This window comes from Neofelis nebulosa, chromosome 9, assembly GCF_028018385.1.
Source record: "Neofelis nebulosa isolate mNeoNeb1 chromosome 9, mNeoNeb1.pri, whole genome shotgun sequence".
NCBI lineage: Eukaryota > Metazoa > Chordata > Mammalia > Carnivora > Felidae > Neofelis > Neofelis nebulosa.
In genome coordinates this window covers 67,000,634-67,018,174 of record NC_080790.1, presented here as the reverse complement: position 1 = coordinate 67,018,174, position 17,541 = coordinate 67,000,634, and the positions used below count along the sequence as shown (strand labels likewise).

The 17,541-nt window shown below is 43.7% G+C and overlaps 1 pseudogene; it reads right to left on the bottom strand.

Annotated features, from left to right (window-relative positions):
* Positions 1-15,546: 15,546 nt before the first annotated feature.
* On the bottom strand, positions 15,547-17,223 carry LOC131486323 (phospholipid phosphatase 2-like; annotated as a pseudogene).
* Between the last annotated feature and the right edge of the window lie 318 nt (positions 17,224-17,541).

Here is a 17,541-nt window from a genome sequence, read left to right as displayed (position 1 = left end):
AGAATTTGTATTTCAGAGCCTGTAATGCATATTAGTAAAGGCCCCAGCCCCTAGCAATAGACATTATGAGATGTGAATATCATCTTGCTATACATTTATTGGATCATAACAAATTGAATTTGTAGCTCCTCAAGATTTACAAAATATGTTCATGGATACATCTTGTGTGATCTTCACAACAATCCATTACTGTAGTCCTCATATGGCCAGAATTAAGGCCAGAGAATTATTTTCACATGTCCAAGACTGTAGAGTTAATAGATAACAGAGCCAAGAAGTCGGGTCTTCTGAAATCAAGCTCCTTGCATCAAATATATACCACAGACAGAAGTCCCACAGGTCCTCAAGGATAGCAGCTCTTTAACTTAATTCAATTTCCCAATTAATCTACATTGAAAACACATAAGGATTAAGTTACCTGGTTTATTGCCCAAGATGGAAATATAAAGCTATGTGACAAACAATTTTACGAGAGGGAACAGGAAGACTTGCATGTTTACAGATGATGAAGCAGGAAGTAGAGTTCCCACCTATTCTCACAGCAGCATCCTTGCTCTATCACAGGAGCCCTAGTTCATGACTGTGATCAAGATCTTCTAACCCCAGGGGCGCCAGTTGGTTAAGCGTCAGACTTCAGTTCAGGTCATGATTTCACAGTTCGTGGGTTCAAGCCCCATGTCAGGCTCTGTGCTGACAGCTCAGAGCCTGGGACCTGCTTCCGACTCTGTGTCTCCCTCTCTCTCTGCCCCTCCCCCACTTGCACTCTGTCTCTGTCTCTCAAAAATAAATAAACGTTAAAAAAAATTTTTTTTTTAAAGAAATAGCTTCTAACCCCTCTCCTTACTTCCTTCAACCACTGTGTAGCCCCTCGGGGTAGGGTCCTTAACATGGGTCCATTTTAGCAGCATGATCCATGTATGCTCCTGTATATACACTTTTCTTGGGTGAGGGTCCATAGTTTTCCTCACAGTGTTTGGGAAGCAAAGCAGGTAAGTAATGACTACTTGGATTTGGTGAAAGTGAGAAAGAAAAGAATCTTCTGAAAGCAGAGGAACAGAGACAGAGGCAGGAACTGGGAAGAGGAGAGACAGCTAAAAAGGTGGAGTTATGCAACATTGGCACCACCTATCAGGAAGGGATCCTCATTAGGCAATATTGTTTTAAGGAGAAGCTTATCTGATTGCCCATCCTCTGGCCAGAAGACAGCATAAGAATAAGGTTATCTTTGGGGTTCTTTTATTTCAGGATACCTCAAAGAGAACAAAAGGGTTCAGAAGAACTGAATTCATAGCACATTACTTATCACTAATTTAAGCAGCAGTATGAATACTAAAACCCAGCACTACAATAGCCCATCTAGCATTAAAATACCCACCCCATCCAGGACAGCACTGTTAAACCCTACACTCCAGGCAGGAAGTTCTCTGCTTTGGTACTGAAATCACAGAACCCGGAATGTGTCTTTTCTGCTTTTCCAGTTCTTTCTGGTCACATAACATTTTTATAAACTGAGCCACTTTCTCACATTATCTGCATTAAGGGACCTATCAATTGCATATCTTTCTCTTTGTCTGGATGTGCTTAAAATTCAGTGTTTCAACAACAGAGATGTTCTACAGTATCAAGGGCATGTCTAGTGCTTTAGCTATTTCTGGTTTGAGTTGTCATTTCCTAAATCTGTGAAATGCAGAAGCACTTGAGGTACAAGTCTCCCCCAGGGCAAAGTGCCTTCTGCTGGCCCCTGCTCCTCCGCCAAGTCCTGTGGTCCTGCTGCCAATGGGTCTTATTCCAGGTATGTGGTAAAAAGATGCCTCCTGGGACACCAGAGCTTGGACTATTTTCCCCTACCGTCATCAGTGACTGGGGAGGGGCAACTGCCTGAACCCTCTCCCTCTTCCCTGCCCTGAGAAGCTGTCTGGATGCTTCAGGGATTATCAAAGTTGAGAAAGGCTGACTTTTTACAAACAGCAAATGTTTTCTAAAGAGAGATTTTTCTCAGTTCTTGGTGGATTTGAATATATAAATATGGATCTGGAGCTGCCTTGTGGGGAGAGTGGGGCATGGGTGGAGAGAGTTTAGTTCTTCTGCCAGGAAAAGTCTAGGTGCTAAGAATGAGAGATGCAAAAGGGCCACAGAGATACCCTTAAAAAAAAAAAAAAAAAAAAGAAGAGCAAATGGGGCACCTGTGTGGCTCAGTTGGTTGAGTGTCCAACTCTTGATTTCAGCTCAGGTCCTGATCTCTCAGTCCCTGAGATTAGGCCCCGAGCCAGGCTTAGTGCTGACCACACGGAGACTGCTTGGGATTCTATCTCTCCCTGTCTCTCTGCTCCTGCCCTTGTGTGCACTTTCTCTCTCTCTCTCTCTCAAAATAAATAAACTTAAAAAAAAAAAAAAAAGAAATACCCTGAAATGTCCCTCACATACAGCGATCTAAGACATTTTAAGAACATGGAAGACTAGTATTCCATTTAATAGTATTTATGTTATTAAAAAATAGTATTCGTAGGCTTGCTTGGGTGGCTCAGTTGGTTAAGTGACTCTTGATTTCTGCTCAGGTCATGAGCTCACAAGCTGAACATCGAGCCTGCTTAAGATTGTCTCTCTCTCGGGGTGCCTGGATGGCTCAGTGGATTGAGCATCTGAGTTCGGCTCAGATCATGATCTCACAGTTTGTGGGTTTGAGCCCCGCATCGGGTTCTGTGCTAACAGCTCAGAGCCTGATGCCTGTTTCAGATTCTGTCTCCTTCTCTCTCTGCCTCCCTCTCTTGTGCTCTGTCTCTCTTTGTCTCAAAAATAAACAAAAAAAAAATTTAAGGTTGTCTCTCTCTCTCCCTCTGCTCCTTCCCCAGCTCAAACTCTCTCTCTCTCTAAATAAATAAATAAAAAAAAAGAGTTTGTGTTAGTATAGTACGACCCCACCTTCTCCCCAAACATGCACACTCACCTCTGTTTCCAGCAAACACTTGACAGCCTGACTGAATATGGAAATCAAGGAAGTGGCTGATTTCCTTCTCTGAGAGAAGGGTGTTGCAGAGGAAGAAGACATTGTCCATAAACTGCACGGATTCAAAAGAAGCAGAAGCTGGAGCTAAAAGTGACAAGGAATGAAGCCACCTTTCCCTCCCTGTCCACCTGGAAATTCCCCCAAATCATCTTGACCACTGTTGAGTTCCGTGAAATGTAGGAAAGGCATTTGAGCCTATTCTACGCGGCAAGGAGACTGCAGCCAATGGTTCCAAAAAAACCTTCTCCAGGCCTGACCTTGAAGCCAATTGCCTACTCAATCTGTCCTCTTAGATGTCTAACAGATAACTCCAGTTTAAAATGACCTAAAACCAAACCTGACTCCATCTCCAAACGCATTCTTCCCTTAATCTTCCTTATCTCGGTTATCAGCCCCATATCCACTCAGTAGCTCAGGCCCCAAATTGCATTTCAGCTTTGGATTCTCTACCTCATCCCCCACAGCTAAGCCACCAGCAGGCCCTGTCAGCCCCACCTCCAAGACATATCCTAAATCTGAACATTTGGAAAGAAGACTTCCACTTCCTCCTTTTGATCTGAAACTTTCTAATTGATGAAGTTCTTCTTTCCACTTATCTCTTAACTCGGTAAAAGATCCTAGGGGCAAAGCATCCCCTCAAGCACTGACTGCCCTGAGCCAGCAAGACCCCACCTGTGATTGACTCCAAGACAAAGATCCTCCTGACCTTTACTGCCCTCCTGCACACACCCACTGACCTTTGTCCCACATTTTCCTTCCAGAAACCTGGAAGTATTTTCAGGACTTTGGAGACAGTCTTCAAGATGCTAGCTCCCACTGTCTTCCTGGTGTTGGCTACTATTTCCACTGATCCCACCTAAGTATCAGCCACCGTTTCCCAACTGAATTAACACAATCCTGACTCTAATCTGGTGCCAGTGCCCTTTTTACTACATAGCAATAGCAGCCAGATAAGACTGCGTTTGTCCAAGTCAGAACCTATGACCCTACCCTTTAAAATCATCCATAGCTTCCCACTGCAATTCAGACTCCACCCCATGGCCTAAGGGGCCCCACGTGACCTAGCCCTGCTCACCTCCCTGACCTCATTTCCTTCTCTTTCTGAACTCTTGGGATGTCATGTACACTGGCCCCTTTTTACACACACACATGACACACGCACACACACATGATGTTCCTTCTCGCTTCAGAGCCTTTGTACTTGCTACTCTACTTTTTTCTTTTTCTTTAATGCTTATTTTTTGAGAGAGAGAGAGCACACTAGGGAGGGGCAGAGAGAGAGAGAGAAATCCCAAGCAGGATCCACCCCCTGTCTGCACAGAGCCCAATGCAGGGCTCAAACTCACAAACTGTGAGATCATGACCCAAGCTGAAATCAAGAGTCGGGAACCTGACCCACTGAGCAGCCCAGGCGCCCCTGTACTTGCTACTCTTCTGCCTAGAGTGTGTTCCCCTAAATTTCTGCCAAGCTGCTGCCATCTCCAAACTTCTGCCCCCAGTCACTCTCTACCTTTACTTTGTTTTATTCCTAACAACTCTTATTGTTTGATTACACAGTTTTCATCTTTCTCTCCACATTAGAATATGAGCTCCATGAAGGGAGAAACTCTTACCCTCTGCTCCTACAACAGTACCTGGCACAGAATAGTACTCAGTAAAGCCTGTGGAATGAATGCATCTGAGTCTCCCTTGTTTCCTGCTTTCTCTGCCCCAGACCAGCCTGAACTACAGCATCTGGTTAAAGCCTCACTTATTACAGTTTTGTCATTTGGCGGTTCCTCTAAGTCGGGTAAAATGGGCACAGTTTCATGTGGATGCCCTGCAGGCTCCCGGAGGCAAAGCAGGGTCCTCACTAGGGCTGGACAAAGCCCTGGGGAAATTCACACAAGAGGGAAGTTTCATTCTTTCCAAGTATCCAGTTTTGAACCTTTTCAAAACCTCACAGAAAATTCCTGCTCCTGCCATTTTCTTTTCTCTTCAGACCTTTTCCCAAAGGGTAAAACATTTTTGTTTGACCCTTAGTCCCTAATCACTATTAATGACTACAAAGTTTATTTTTTCAGTTATCAATGCAATGTTGCTTACTGAGTCTGAGAACTGACATAAATAAATGAGTGTGTGTGTGTTGAACAGCAGATGATGAGGGCCTTGCCTTATTCTGACTGATCTAATAGCTTGTGATGCATTTCAAGAGCCTGCTAATTGCCATAATAACTCTTATAGTAAAAGAATGTTGCACATGTTTTTTACATGACACAGAATTCACATGTGTTCTTAGTAAATACCTGTAAATGCTTATTCAATAGATTCTGCGGTTGAAGTGCTCACAAGTACAAGTGAAATGCCATTGAACTCAAAATGGCAAAAAGCATGTGTCCGTGTTTGTTGTTTTATTTACACATACACACAAACCTTGAATAAATGAACCAGTAACATCCTTGGGCCCCAAGAGACTGTTCTTCATTCTCCTGATATGCCAGGAAGGTGTTTATTATAGTTGAGGGAAGTCCTGGCTCTCATAACCCCAAAGTTATGTCCCTGCTCAGCTTAGAGGTGCCGTTTCTCCTGGAGCAAGCCCCAACTCATTTCCCACATCTCCCCTGAGATCTGGGGCGTGCCAGAACACCCACAGCTCTCCCCCACGCAGACCAGGGGAATTAGGAGAGAGTCAAAGATGAAGAAGGGAAGGAAAGAAAGATAAATTGGTAAGAAGAAAAAGATAAAAGTTGAGCACCTGGGTGGCTCAGTCGGTTAAGCATGTGATTTCAGCTCAGGTCATGATCTTGTGGTTTGTGAGTTTGAGCCTCACCTCCGGCTCTGCACTGACAGCTCAGAGCCTGGAGCCTGCTTCAGATTCTGTGTCTCCCTCTCTCTCTGCCCCTATGCCCTGCTTGCTCTCGCGCTCTCTCTCTCTCTCTCTCTCTCTCTCTCAAAAATAAATAAATAAATAAATAAATAAATAAATAAATAAATAAAAAATAAAACATTTGAAAATTAAAAAAAAAAAAAAAGGAAGAAGAAAAGGGTAAATGTGGCCAATTCTTCCTTTTCCTGATTCCAGCCAGAGAAAGACAGTCTGAGGGCTCTTCAACCTAACTCTCCTTTAAGATCTGTCAAGGAAAAAATGTATTTCATTTAGATATGTGTCTGTGGTCTGCATGGTTTGTTTTGTCTAAGGAGAAAAAGAATTGGGGTAGCAATCATAAAGGAAAAAAATTCTTGCTTTTAATTTTTTTTTAAGGAATATAAGAGGGAAATGGAAATACCATAAAAGAGTCCATTCTCCTGCAATCACTAAAATCCTACACGCATGTGTCTGGGTAGCAGAGGAGATGGAGTCACAATGGATGGAGTTATAATCTCTCTGTCTGTCTGTCTGTCTGTCTCTCTCATTCTCTCTCTCTATCTCCCTGCTGTGTAAGGACACAGCCAGAAGAAAGGCATCTGCAAGCCGGAAAGAGCGCTTTCACGAGGAACCAAATCAACAGCACCTTGATCTTGGACCTCCCAGCTTTCAGAATGGTAAGAAATAAAGGTCTGTTGTTTAAGCCATCCAGTTTATGGTATTTTGTTATGGCAACCTGAGCTAACAAAGACAGTGTTTTATGTGAATTCATTCAGCAGAGATTTACTGAGCATGTGCAGGTACTGCTCCAGGGCTGTGGAAGAAAGCATGGGTAAAGTGGATGAGTGAGATTCTACCTTCATGGTGGGACTTTGACTCTAACAGGAAGATTAGCCACAGACAATAAGCAAGTAAACAAACAAGTGCATTTTAATTTTTTTTAATGTTTATTATTGAGAAACAGAGAGAGACAGAGCATGAGCATGGGAGGGCCAGAGAGAAGGGGAGACACAGAATCCGAAGCAGGCTCCAGGCTGTCAGCACAGAACCTGACACAGGGCTCGAACTCACAAACTGCGAGATCATGACCTGAGCCGAATTCGGACGCTTAACCGACTGAGCCATCTAGGTGCCCCACAAACACATACATTTTAGATTAGAAGAGCCATGAGGAAACACAACAGGGAATGCAATGCAGAGTGATAGGAAGGGCCACTTTAGATCTGGTGGTCAGAGAAGGCTTTCTGGGGAGGGAACATTTGAGCCAAAGGATAAAGAAGAGCCAACTAAGAGAAAACTTGGTGGAATAACATCCCAAGTACAGGATCATGGTGTTAGTTTGTGCTTGTGTAAGACCTGACAGTTACCTGTGAGTTAGTGCAGGCAGGGAATGAATAGACTTAAGACAGACTTCAGTATTAATACCCAGAAACTGAAGTAAGAGATACATGGCAAGAAAATTCAGGGGTGCCTAGGTGGCTCAGACAGGTAAGCTTCCAAATCTTGATCTGAACTCAGGTCTTAATCTCTGGGGTGTGAGTCCAAGCCCCACATTCCCCACATTGGTCTCCACACTGGGTGTATAGCCTACTTTAAAAAAATGGTTTCGGGGCGCCTGGGTGGCGCAGTCGGTTAAGCGTCCGACTTCAACCAGGTCACGATCTCGCGGTCCGTGAGTTCGAGCCCCGCGTCAGGCTCTGGGTTGATGGCTCGGAGCCTGGAGCCTGTTTCCGATTCTGTGTCTCCCTCTCTCTCTGCCCCTTCCCCGTTCATGCTCTGTCTCTCTCTGTCCCAAAAATAAATAAAGAACGTTGAAAAAAAAATGGTTTCATGGGGCACCTGGATGGCCCAGTAGGTTGAGTGTCCAACTCTTGATTTTGGCTCAGGGCATGATCCCAGGGTCGTGGGATGAAGCCGCAGGTCAGACTCCACACTGAGTGTGGAGCCTGCTTGGGATTCTCTTTTTCTCTCTCTCCCTTTGACCCTCTCCCCTGCTCATACTTTCTCTCTCTCTCTCTCTCTCTCGAAAAGAAAGAAAAGAACAGAAAAGAAAAGAAAAGAAGAGAAAAGGAAAGGAAAGGAAAGAAAAGAAAAGGAAAGAAAAGAAAAGAAAAGAAAAGAAAAGAAAAGAAAAGAAAAGAAAAGAAAAAGAAAAAGAAAAAGAAAAAGAAAAAGCATCAGATTTTAAATACCAATGAAAGAACAATGGTCTCAGAATGACCCTCTACTCCACACAAGGCATCCTCTGAATTTTCTTTTTTTCTTTTTTTAAACATTTTTTTAAGTTTATTTATTTATTTTGAGAGAGAGAGAGAGAGAGAGAGAGCATGCAAGAGAGAGTAGAGGAGGGGCAGAAAGACAGGGAGGCATTACATTTAGGCCCTTTTCTTAACCTGACCACAGGCTCCTGTCTGAGCTCCACACTAGCGCTCCTAGGATCGACCACACCCCTGCTCATTCCTTCATGCAGGCCACTGGGTTATGGTTTCTCATGCTTCCATTCTGTGACAGTCATGTTTCTAGGCCCTGCAATACAGAAACTGCTAAGAAAAGGCTCCCTACAGTCAAGGAGTGTGGTGACATTACAGTGACAAGCACTGTAAACAGATAACTGCGGAGGAGGGAAGTGGATGCTAGATGCTAACTTGGGAATGGGCAAATTGCAAAGGGGGAGTCTGGACCAAAGCCCTGCATGGTGGCTGTGGTACTTAAGGGAGATTACACAAGGGACATGGTATCTTACCATGTCTTAAAGATATAAAAAAGTTCGCCAAGCAGACAAGAGGCCTAGGGAAGGCTTGCACAGAGTAAGTCAAGGCCACTGAGAAATATAATATGGAAGTATTTGCAAAACATGAATATGAACTAGAATGCGACCAAACAAGGACAGGGGCACCTGGGTGGCTCGGTTGGTTAAGCGTTGACTCTTAAGATCCGCTCAGGTCATGAGATCAAGCCCCAAGCTGACTCTGTGCTGATAGCACAGAACCTGCTTAGGATTCTCTCTCTTCTCCCTCCTCTCTCTCTCTGCCTCTCCCCATGCGTGTTCTCTCTCTCTCTCTCTCTCTCTCTCTCTCAAAATAAATAGACATTAAAAAAAAAAACAAAAACTACAGGACAGTGTTTTTAAACTGTTGGTCTGAAATCAACTTAGTGAGTCCCTGACTATCATTACTTTAAAGTGAAATAGAACATGTGAGAAAACTTGGCTGTGGACATTTTGTCTGTTACCGCATATATAAATATTTGCATGTCCTGGTTTGCAATGTAAACTATTTCTTGCTGGAAATCACCTTTAAATAAGCATTTTAAAACACTGCTCTGTGCAGGTTTTACAAGGATATGTAGCAGGGATACGTATTCAAACAGTATTTCTCAAATTTCCCTGAGGATAATACCAGTTCAGAGTCTTTGTTGGAAATACAGGTTCCTGGGCCCCAACCTAGACTCATAGAATCAGAATGTCCAGGGGAAGCCTGGTAGTCTGTATTTTAATGGGCATCCCATATATTTATTATGAGGGAAACTTAGGAACACTGATACTCTGACAGCAGACTAGAAAATAGGTTGGAACGAGAAGACCCCGGAGGTGGAAGACAGCTACTGGTATCTGAGAGATGGTAAGGCAAGGGAAAAGGAGGAGGTGGTGACTGCTGAGACCTCTAGAAGGTGGGCTGTCAAATGTGGAGGTGTGGGTCTCCAAGGTCTGTCTCTTGGATGCCTGCATAGATAGTCACAATAGGAGAAAAAAGTAGGTTTCAGGAAAAAATAATGAGTAGAGTTTTGGGACATGGTGAATTTGCAGTGAAATCCGTAATGAAGCGTAGGCATTAGGACATACAGCACTGGAGCTCAGGGTAGGGGTCGAGGGTGAAGATAAGAATTTCTGAGTCACTACCACGTGGGTTGAAACATGAAAAATAAAATTCCCAGGGAAGCAGGTGGGGTCTGCCCGGCCAAAGATGACAGGTGGAGGGCTTGCGGCACTCCCTACTCTTGCTCATTGCTTCCATCTCGCATCATTGCCCTCCATGAGAGAGCCCTTCACTCAGTCCCCTTCTCTGCCTAACACAACCTCACAAGCTATCTGTCCTACTCTCACCCCCAGATGGAACTAACCCCAGCACTGAGCTACACTATCTCATTTGCTGACAGCACAGAGTCCGATGCAGGGCTTGAACCCACGAACCGTGAGATGGTGACCTGAGCTGAGGTTGGACGCTTAACTGACTGAGCCACCCGGGTGCCCATTTCTGATTAGGGTTAGTGGTGTCCTGTTTTCTTTTTTCTCCTGTTAGAGGTAGAAACATTTCTGGATTTCCAGCACCTAGCACAGAGTAGATGCCTAATAAATGTTTGTGACATCGTGGTGAAGATTTAGCGGTAATTCATCAACTTGAACTTAAAATTCTAGCATTTAAATGGTAAATGAATCTATTCAAACAAGAGCTACCAAGCTATTATAAATTATTGCTGATGATATTTTTTTGACACAGTACCATCTGGTTTTTATCTTCCTATTTCTAGCTCAAGGTTCTCACATTTTATTTTAACAATAGCTATTCAAATGTATCTCTTTATACCATTGCATAGCAGAGGAAAGTCATACATTAAAGTCATGGGTGTGAGGTTCATTTCGTCTTAACACCTAAACTATTTTGGGCTAAATCACTCATGTATTCTTTGATCAGAAATGGTGTGTACCTTGTGCAACCCCAAAATTAGTTATTTCATTTAAAAACAACATTTTAGGGGGTGCCTCGGTGGCTCAGTCAGTTGAGTGTCCAGCTTCGGCGCAGGTCACGATATCACGGTTTGTGGGTTAGGGCCCCGCTTCAGGCTCTGTGCTGACAGCTCAGAGCCTGGAGCCTGCTTCTGATTCTGTGTCTCCCTCTCTCTCTGCCCCTCCCCCATTCATGCTCTGTCTCTCTGTCTTAGAAATAAATAAACATTAAAAAAATTTAAAAAAAAAAAGAGGAGCTTCACTTCATGCCTTATTCGGTTACCAGTCACATCAAAAGTTCAGAAAAAATAATATAATTTCTTTACCAGTTTTCAAACCAATAATGAGTTGCTTTCCCCATCATCTTCTAAATGTGACCAGTTTTTTGAGCATTATTATAAACTCATAGACTTCAACATATTTGATGTTTCCACCTATTACCACTATTATTCCCCTAATGCTCAAGTAGTCACACCTTTGGTCAATGGGAACCTCTCTAGATTAGTTCTTGGGTTCTTTTGGAGCAAGCCTAGTAGTCTTTGGTAACTTCCTCAACTATGTGACAGGATGCTTCAAGTCTCTCTTGTTCACTTCCTGCCCCAGACCTGAATCAGCCTGGCTCCTTTTAATGGGAGAGGTATTACAAGACCTTTATCAGGGCTCTGGGGATGTTCACTGCCCTTTGGTTGACCTGACCTTGACTCTGAAGTTTTAAATTTCTCAGACATACTAGTTGCTAACAGTGCAGACTCCAGGGGTAGACTGACTGCCTGGGTTTGAATCACAACCCTACCACTTATTAGGTATTCACTGGCCAGGTTATCAACTTCTCCATGCTTCAGCTCCTTCAATTATAAAAGGAGAATAATAATGCTACCTCAAGTCATAAGATCCTGGTGAGAATGAAATGAAGAAATGTATGTAAAATGCCTCGAATAGAGCCTGGCACAGAGGGCTGTGTAAAAGTTGGCCACTAACATTCTTAATACTGGGGGGCTCAGTCAGTTAAGCATCTGACTCTCAATTTCAGTTCAGGTCATGATCTCATGGTTCACAGGTTCAAGCCCCGTGATGAGCCCCATGTTGGACTCCACACTGGCAGCACAGAGCCTGCCTGAGATTCTTCCTCTCCCTCTCTCTGCCTCTACCCTGCTTGTGCTTGTGCTCTTTCTCTCTCTCAAAATAAATGAATAAACTTTAAAAAAAATTCTTATTACTCATTTCTTTGTAGCCTTGTCATTTTGCCTGCTCACACCGTAGGTCATCTGGGATGTAACACAGACTTACGTTTTATTCATATCTAGTGACACAGTGATTTATTAAAGAAAATTATTCTAGCATTCCATCTGCAGCATTGGTCCCACTAATGTGTAGCTCTAAGTGATGCAACACTCACACATATTAGAACATTTCCTATAAAGGAATCCAAACTCAACAAAGCTAATGGCATTCATAAAGTTCCCAAGCACCCGTGTACTTCCTGCTTTTTATGCTCGTTTGGAAAGGGGTAAATTGGCAGAATCCTGGCTGGGAGTGGCCCAACCGTGGAGTTAAGTTCTTATTTTGCACTGGGGGCCTTGCCAAGTCACATTTGTCTGGTCTTTCTTAGTTGAGCACAGGGAGTTATCAGAGATGGCATTCCCCAAAGTCCTCCAGCTCCCTTTTTAATCAAACTGGTAGAGCTTCAAGACGTATTGCAGATCACATAAATCTTAACACCGGTCCTGCTCTGGAAGCTCATCCTTATTAAAATCTTGATCCATTTAGCCATTTGCAATACAACTCTTTCTTCAGGTTTGAGAGGTTAAAGGCTTCAGGGCTGCTACCACTGACTGGTCAAATAAAGACAGCGAAAGGGAAACAGAAGCCCAGGGGGCTGGTTCCTTAGATCTCAACAAAGCCTCCTGGGACCTCTCTGAACCTGAAGACGCTACAGAGCCCTAATGTGAACAATCTCTCAAGTGGTGATGCCATGAGTTCTTTAAGACAAAGACATTTGTTTGCAATTTTACACACTTGCATCACTGACATATAATTGCACTGTGACTGCATCAGCCCTGGCCAGAAATTCCCAGGATGCCCCAAGATCTATCACTGCTTAAACAAAAATTTACTCGCTTGCTTTAATTTTTTTTTCCTCTTTTTGTGTCTTATTGCACTGTCAGCATTTTTCAAGTAGCTGCTTGTCAATAAGATGACATGCCATTCAGATGACATTTGAAGCAGTTTAAAAATAATGATTGTAACACAAATGTTTGTCAACAGGGAAGTTGTAGACAAAAAATGGTGACTGACATAATGGAAACTATTTGGTCACTAAAAATAATAAAGTGGATCTTTAGGTATTGATACTTAAAGATATCTTTAGGGGTGCCTGGGTGGCTCAGTCGGTTAAGCGTCCGACTTCGGCTCAGGTCATGATCTCACAGTTTGTGGGTTCAAGCCCCGCATCGGGCTCTGTGCTGACAGCTCAGAGCCTGGAGCCTGCTTTGGATTCTGTGTCTCCCTCTCTCTCTGTTCCTCCCCTGCTCATGCTCTGTCTCTCTCTCTCCTTCAAAAATAAATAAAAACATTTAAAAAAATTTTTAACAAAAAAAGATATCTTTAGGTATTAAGAGAACCAAAAGGAGTTTCAAAACAGTATGTATGGTAGGATCATATTTTAGTAAGATAATAATTCTTATACATCTTGGTATAAAAATCTGAAGAAAGATAGCTCAGGCTGACAATAGGGGCTATTTTCAGGGATGAAATTATAATAAATTTTTCTTATATATTTCTATACTCTTTAGAATTTCTTATGAATAAGTATTACTTTTTCAATCAGAAAAAAATATTTTTAAAAAACCAGTGTTATTATAATATGTGCAGAAGAGCAAAAGAATATATCATTAATTTTATTAATTATATATTAATTTTAATATTATTAGTGAGATTTTTCATGGCAATTTCTCAGTTGAGTAAGTTTCTGTGAAAATAGCAGTTATTATTACTATAATAACTGGTGTAAAAAATAAACTCAAAATGGATGAGAGACCTAAATGTGAGACAGGAAACCATCAAAACCCTAGAGAAGAAAGCAAGCAACAACCTCTTTGACCTTAGTCACAGCAAGTTCTTGCTCAACACATCTCCGAAGGCAAGGGAATTAAAAGCAAAAATGAACTATTGGGACCTCATCAAGATAAAAAAGGAAACAATCAACAAAACTAACAGGCAACCAACAGAATGGGACAAGATATTTGAGAATGACATATTGGATAAAGGGTTAGTATACAAAATCTATAAAGAACTTACCTAACTCAGTACCCAAAAAACAAATAATCCAGTGAAGAAATGGGAAGAAAACATGAATAGACACTTTTCCAAAGAAAACATCCAGATACCCAAAAGACACATGAAAAGATGCTCAACATCACTCATCATCAGGGAAATACAAATCAAAACCATACTGAGATATCACCTCACACCAGTCAGAGTGGCTAAAAGTAACAACAGATGCTGGCGAGGATGTGGAGAAACAGGAACCCTCTTGCACTGCTGGTGGGAATGCAAACTGGTGCAGCCACTCTGGAAAACAGTACGGAGGTTCCTCAAAAAATTAAAAATAGAGCTACTCTATGACCCATCAATAGCACTACTAGGAATTTATCCAAAGGACACAGGAGTGCTGATGCATAGGAGTACATGTTCCCCAATGTTTATAGCATTGCTTTCAACAATAGCCAAATTATGGATCAACTGATGAATGGATAAAGAAGATGTAGTTTGTATATACAATGGAATACTACTTGGCAGTGAGGAAGAATAAAATCATGCCATTTGCTGCAATGTGGATGGAACTGGAAGGTATTAGACTGACTGAAATAAGACAGTCAGAGAAAGACAAATATCATATGTTTTCATTCATATGTGGTTCTTGAGAAACTTGACAGAAGACCATGGGGGAAGGGAAGGGGGGAAAATAGTTACAAACAGAAAGGGAGGGAGGCAAACCATAAGAGACTCTTAAACACAGAGAACAATCTGAAGGTTGATAGGGAGGTGGGGGAGAGGGGAAAATGGGTGATGGGCATTGAGGAGGGCATTTGTTGGGATGAGTGCTGGGTATTGTATGTAAGCAACAAACCACGGAAATCAACCGCATAAACCAAGAGCACACTTTACACACTGTATGTTAGCCAATTTGACAATAAATTATATTTAAAAAGATTACTATAATAACTGGTATAGGAAAAAAAACAGTATAACTAACCCTCACTGAATCCAAAACAATTTAGTATAGGGTTTTTTGGATTGTTTTGGGTTTTTTTATGTGTACCAGCTTATGAAAGGATGTGATAACTACGAACCAACAGCAAGATGAAGAGATACATAGGGTGAGGACCAAGGAAAAGAGTACACTGCCCTCCCCATACCTCTAAACCACAGTACTGCAACCAGCTACTCTGATGCTTAACTCATCTGAGCCCCCAACAAGGAGCATCTCAGAACGGCTCAGTGCTCAGAATGGCCATAAAGAATAGAGGCTGACAGGGGTGCCTGGGTGACTCAGTTGGTTAAGCAATGGACTCTTAATTTAGCTCAGGTCATTATCTCACAGTAGTGAGCTCAAGCCCCATGTCCCTCTCTGGGATGAGTGTGGAGCCTGCTTGGGATTCTCTCTCTCCCTCTCTCTCTGCCCCTCCCCCACTTGCACTCTCTCTCTCTTTCTCTAAATAAATAAATAAACGTTAAAAAAAGAGTGAGAATAGAGACTGACACCATTTGTCAAGCAAACACTCTATTTTATTGGAAGTCCACATATACACATACATTGCACTTTACAAAAAAAGCATCTATCTGGATCTCTTGCTTCCCTCTAATTCAATATAGGAGGGTTCTAAGGGAAATAAGAGGACAAGGTCCCCCTTCCAAATGCTGGAGCTGCCCTGTGCATCCCCAGGCCCCTGGCCCCATGCACAAGAGGTGGGGTTAGTGGAAACCCTGCTGGCAGCCAGCATGGGGCACCCAGAGCCTATCCAGAGCCCTCATCACCACCCCAGGAGAGGCCTCTGCCAGGACCATGAACACACTGAGCCCTAGTTGGACACAGAGACAGGCACCTGCCTCAGGAGGAGGAGACAGGATACCTGGGTGGTTGTGGTCAGCCTCACTCAGGGTCAGGGTCAGGGTCAGGGCCAGTGACAGTCTGGGCTTCAGTCCCAGCTCCTCCTCCTCCAGGTAGCACTATGGAGGCCAGGCCTTGAAGAAGTTAGAAATGTAGCTAATGGTGACGCCAGCCACCAGCATCCCCTGCAGGAGGCCAACAAGGACATAACTCGATTGGTGCTTATGGTCAGACACACGGCTGTAGCCAACATAGGGTGCGAAGGCCACGAGGAAGAACTGCACTGTGGGCCCCAGAAGCTGTGCTCACTTGGGGCAGAGCCATGCCTGCCTGCGCATAGAGCACCACAAATATCCCAAAGGAGGAGTGTCCAGAGTAGAAAGACATTCTGGACTCGGTGATGTTACTAGGCTTTCCCTGCACATCTTCTTCACATGCAGGTAGAGAGAGCAGTTGAAGTGGCTCAAGTCAGGGTCACACTTAGCCAGGAAGTTGGGCCACAGATGGCCTATCATGACCTTGGCCAGGTCTGCCAGTGACTGACTCATTGCAGCCCTAAACAGGAACTTTCTCAACACCTTATAGAAGTCAGCCACTCTGTTGTTGAAGTTGGAGTGGGAATAGAGACAGTCTGTGTGCACCAGGCAGGCCTCCTTGGTTGAGACAAGGATGATGGTGGCTGTGATGGTGACCTCCGGCCATGAACTCGTGGGTGATGGTGTCTGGACAGTAGGCATACCGGATGGAGTTTTCTCTGCAGTAGAGGCCATGCTTATATGGAGCGTTCACAAGAGTCACGATGGCAAAAGGCAAAGAGGCCCCATTCTATGCCACCTCCGTGACCCCTGATGCCAGTCCCAGTGCATCCCATAGCACCCTGACCGGCCACAGGGTCACATGGCTGCTGAGCCAGTAGTATATGCTTTATACATATTTAAAACCAAATGGAATTTAAAACTCTGATATCTGTAGAACAATGAACAAACCATACTTATTCCTTAAACATGTATTTCCATTAGAAGTATGTGCCAGGCAATGTGTTAGGTGTGTAAGAACTAGGTATACAGTGGGAGAAAAGATAAACTTGCTTCAGAAGATGGCAGAGGAGGAAGATCCTGAGCCACCTCTTCCTACAGACACACCTAGGCTACAACTTCATACAGAACACCTTGCTCCGAAAAAACACCTGAAGACAATTAAAAAAACAGTGGTGCTGGTAGGCACCGCTTTTCTTGCCCTCCTTCAGCCTTCCTGGCCAGACACTGGTAGACACCAATTCTGACACTCTCCATCACCTTGTTAGCACCACTGGCCCTGCCCTGGCATTCCCCTGTGGACCCATCCTGCCCAACATGCCCACTGTAGGTGCCCCTCCAAAGAGGCTCCCATCCTGCCACACCCAACAGGCAGCCTTGGCCAGGACCAGTACCCCTCAAAGGTAACACCTGCCCCAGAGAGGAAGAGCAACAGTAATGGCCTGGCCTCATGGTCGGACCATACCATGGGCTAACCCCACCTACCCTCATGCCTGCAGCAGCCATAACTGGGCCTCTAAGCTGTCCAGGCCAGGGCCAGCCCTGCCTACCAGTGTGCCTGCAGCAATCAGCCCAACCACAACAGGAGGGCTCATGCAGCCCATATAGGAAACACTCCTGGAATGCTTCATTCTGGTGACTGGGAGGATTGGACTTCTGGGCCCCACCAGGCTCCTATGTAAGGCCACCACCTTCGAGACCAAGAAACATAGCCGACCTACTTAGTACATAGGTATCAACAGTACAAGTCAGACAAAAAAAAGAGACAGAAGAATATGTTCCAAATAAAAAAAAAGAAGACTAAAAAAAAGAAGACCAAAAAAA